Source organism: Myxine glutinosa, unplaced genomic scaffold, assembly GCF_964187855.1.
Source record: "Myxine glutinosa unplaced genomic scaffold, kmMyxGlut1.1 SCAFFOLD_1982, whole genome shotgun sequence".
Lineage (NCBI taxonomy): Eukaryota > Metazoa > Chordata > Myxini > Myxiniformes > Myxinidae > Myxine > Myxine glutinosa.
The window spans coordinates 4772-9206 of NW_027618077.1; the positions used below are offsets into that span (position 1 = coordinate 4772).

The following is a 4435-nucleotide window of genomic DNA, read 5'->3' on the forward strand; positions in this document are numbered from 1 at the left end:
AAAAAGACATTACCTTCTCTGTGCTCATTCGTTTATTCATTCTTATTCGTTCGTTCGTTCTTCGACCACGTGTTTCTCCCCCATTTCCCCAGATAGATTGTCAAATTTCAACTCGTTATTTTATCGTCCATGCGATATTGTTTGATTATAGTTAGTTTTGGTTTGAATTTCCTGTAACTCGTAATTAATTAATCGTGTTCTGCTCCTCGTGTGTGGCCTTGTAGTTGTACCCCCGTCGGTGTTTTGTTAACTTAAGCGTGTTTTGCTTGGCTCTTGGTTTTTTCCCTTCTACCCCGAACATAATACTCTGTCTAACGTTCTAAATCCCCACCCCCCCCCCCCCCCCCAAAAAAAAACAAAAAAACAAAAAAACAAAAACATTTATTTTCTTTTCTCCACGTGTACTGTTGTCTCTGTCAAGTAGTAGATTTGTTATTGCCTAAAGTTCAGTTATAGACGTTGGTTGCTAATGTGTTATGATTTAAATGCTGTTTATTTTCATAAAGTTAATAAAGGGTTTTTGCTTCGTTTTAGTTTTGGATAAGGAAAGGCTCGCTGAGGTCATGCTTGACAATTGTATACGTGTGCTTTTTTCGAGGCTGGTCGTAAAACCACGCCCACATGCGCGTGTTTTGGCGTAATGCTAATAGAATGACATAACCTATCGTTAACCATATATATTTTGTTTTAATCACAGCAACGCATGACTCTGTATAAACATGCTTTGAATTACTCATGTAAACAAACCCATAAAATGTATGGGTTTGTTTGGCCAAGCATGCCCTCTTCTCATTGTTAGTTACATTTCTGTTTTCTCGGAGCCCAGAGAAACATTTGGTCCGAATGATAAGGAAGGGCTGACTCCCCCGAATGACAGGGATGACGGTGGGGGCTTGGCACACCGGGGAGGAACCTCTCCCAGTTTTGTTTGTTCCCTCGGAGATTTCCTGATAAAACGTGTCCCTATATAAATGGACTGGGAATCAATGTGTTTTCAGGAAGGCTTGGCGTGGCATGAGACTGGCTCTTGCTGTAGATGTCTTGGCTTCTTCCGGATCTGTATAAGTTGGTTTTTAATAAAGCTGCGCCATTTTTCAGGCTATTTGTGGACTTCTTTTCCAAACGAAGAGCTGCGGTTCTTCACAGATGGTACCAGGAGTGGGGTCAGCACCGGACGACGGGAAACGGAGCCTGAGGGACAGGAGGAAGGTTGCCTGAGGCCGGCGCCGGCACGTTGATTTGATTAAAGGTGGGAGTTGTTTTATATCAGAGGGCTATTATTCCAAATTCGTACCTTCCTCCCTCCAGCGGGTTCAGTCTCCTTGTCTTCCGCGTTGCCTGCACTCGAACAGAAATTGTAAGTAAAGGCTCATTTTTAGGCCTCAGAATGACGTAGCTTTGTTAAAGCCAGGATAAACAAGTAAGGATACCAGTAAGGACTTAACAGTAAACTTAAAGTTATGGGCAGTTAGCACCAGGAGGGGAAAATGAGGTCGGACAGCCATATAGGCTGAAGCCAGGTGGCCAAGATTTTTCCAGGAAGGAACAGCCCAGAGACAAGATGGGGTATGCCATTGCATGCCAGGGAACGAAGGGCTGTGGCTAACTTAGATAGAAGGCCATAGGAACTTAAGAAGGCCATAGGAACATGGCCAGTAAAAGGATAACGCGCAGGTACCAGGTAGGCTTGACAGAGGAAGCAAGCAACAGAGGTCCAGATAGAAACAGGCCAGGACCTGGTGGACAAGAGAAAATAAATAAGCTCACAGGAAATGGGCCAGGTGGCCACAGGGTGAGAAGGACAGGAATGGTTTTTGAAATATTGAAATTTTAAGCATTGCAGCTATAGTTATTGAAGCTACAGGACAGAGGACAATTAAGTAAGCAGTTAAACAAGTAAATCAGCGGTTGATGCCGCTGGACCAGATACCAGACCAAGACCCCCCAACCCCCCAAGACCTGAGCTCAGTCCCGGGGCTCTAGGCAACACCCCAACACCCCGCCCTGCCTTCCCTTTTTCACCTCAACCCACCCTGTCCAACCCGTCCCAAAAATCCTTTTCCTTGAATGAGAGACGTAACATGAATGAGCAAAGATTGTTTGGGAGTGGCTGGAGAAAGGCATGATTTGAGTCGATCTGAGTTTCGCGCGAAGTCTGGGAGACTTCTACTCGTATATGAATGAGGAATGAATGTATATTGGGATGTTAATTGACGTGTGTATCTAGCCAATGTATTTGTCTGTATGACATATGCAAAGCAGAGGGTTTCGGTGTGAAGCTTTGTAAGTGATCTGCTCGACGTGCGGGAAATTCAGGCCGGGAATGTCCATTTTAGCGTCTATCCGAGAGAACAGGCGAGGTCCTGAACTGAGTCCGGATTTTCATCTGTTTGGGAGTTGTTTGGGAAGCGGATTGATATAAATCGGGTCAGGAAAGCACTCGGAGTGCCCTTGTCGACCTACTGTTGATATGAAGCGGTTTCTAGGAGATGGTTGCAGGATGGGCTGCTTTGTCTTTCGAGCGGCAGCCGGACGGAGGTTTGGAGTTTGTGGAACTGAAGGTTCAGAATTCGAATCAATATGTGTGTTTTACTTGAATCGAAGAGTTCATTCAAGGGCAGATATTGTGGATTGTATGTGTGGGATGTATCGCTGAGGCAGCTCACCTTTGAAATTGGTGTCATATAGTGCATTTTGGGGTCGGGTGCGATGAGGTTGCTCAGAGTGCCGGCGATAACTCGCCCACTCTCAGAGGAAGTGTGTGCCCAAATGCATTGTGGGTCATTTCGACTTTGCTGGATGTCGGACGTTCACATGTCAGTATCTTGTCAGAATCTTCTTCTTCATGTCATGTCCTTCATCCTTCATCTTCTTGTCAGAATTAGACATGAGTCATGAGCCATGTCGGAATAGTGGCCGGCTGCGACATATATGCCAGGCAATGTCACAGGACGAATACGTTATTTAAGATGGATTTATAAGATGGATAGATGGATGGATTTATTTAAGATGGCTAAAATAAACGATTTCAAGACAGAGTAATTAATTTCCGGAGTCAAGTTCCAACAGGAAGTCTTGTTCATACAGTAAGGTACAGTGCGGAGTGGCGGCTGGAAGAGGCATCGATGCATTTGTGTTGATCGATGCGGACACAGATTTAGTATGCTGGTAAGGTTAAGTTATTAAAATTGGAAATTCAATAATTTGAGCAGAAATGTCACGTTTCAACAGAACGCTGATCCGAGGAAGGAGGACGGTTGAGGTTTCAACTGTCGGTATGTGGTGTGGCTTGTGCCAAGGTGTGGGCGCGAGGAGGTTTGTTGATGAAGCGTTGTGCGAACGAGGAGGGATGTGCGAAAGGTGCACTAGGTAGCAAGGGTGCTGCATTGTAAAGCACGCCTCGTACGGAAGTTCCTGGACGGATTGTGACGGTTGTTGGATTCGTAGGAGCTAGCATTTTGCGATGTAGAGCCTCAATAAGGGTCATTTGTCTGTCTGGATGTGGTTCTTGCAGGGAATGACGCCGGACTTGTATTATTTGCGGAAAAATAAAGCGCTGGTTACCCCAATTCGAAGTTTGACCTTTTAAAGTTTAGTTGACCCTTGTTCGAGATATGCAAGGGAAAGGTCAGAGGTAATTCACTAACCTTGGAAGAACGACAGGCGGAGTCAGTCTACAGGGTGTTGCTTTAACGACAGGATATAGAACTTAAATCTGGGGAGAATATCGGGACATTATATTGTGGGTAAAACTGAAATCATGTACGTAATTAATGAACAGAGAATATCGAGTCCTGTTTGTCGTTGTAATTGTCGTTGATGTCCCGATTCAGGGGTCTCAAGAAATAAACGGACTTCCGGTGCCGACCGGAAGCGTCAGGTACAGTACGCTTGAGTTTAATTTATCCGGGCCGAGCACAGTGACGTTCGATCGAGCTGTGGGGATTTGAGATGGATTTGAGTCACGTTAAATGGAGGACATTTGGGAGGATGAAGAGATGCAAGTAACGTGGATTAAATTGTGGTATCACGAGTTGGGTGCCAGAGATATTGTGGTTATTATAACTCACTGATTATAGGGGGCGCCGGGCGCACCGAGTACAGATCGGGTTGCATGATGGAGCACGCATGCATGGATTTTGGCTTTGCGAGGCTCCGGATAGAAATTGGCATTTCGATGCTGTGGATTATATTGTGCCTGCCCGGAAAGGTGATGTCCGGTGCTGGGGCTGGCGACATGCCTCTGTTATTTGTCTGTCTGTCGGTCTGATTGTAAGTCTTTGGTACTGGGAGGGCTAATTGAGTGCTTAGGCGTCATTGTTCCATGGAGGCAGGTCCAGGGGTTTTGGTCCAGCCTGCAAGGAGTCCAGGGGCTTGTTTCAGGGCTGGGTCGCCAAAAATGGGATGCTGTGCCCATCTGGATGTAAAATTATCC

At 45.7% G+C, this 4435-nt stretch overlaps 1 long non-coding RNA gene across 1 annotated transcript; it reads right to left on the reverse strand.

The window, feature by feature from the left end:
- Positions 1-603: 603 nt before the first annotated feature.
- LOC144889236 (uncharacterized) lies at positions 604-2719 on the reverse strand. Its single transcript, XR_013621669.1, has 2 exons — positions 1295-2719; positions 604-1191 (listed from the first exon to the last, which is right to left on the reverse strand). It is a non-coding gene; the product is annotated as an uncharacterized LOC144889236 (long non-coding RNA).
- Positions 2720-4435: the final 1716 nt, after the last annotated feature.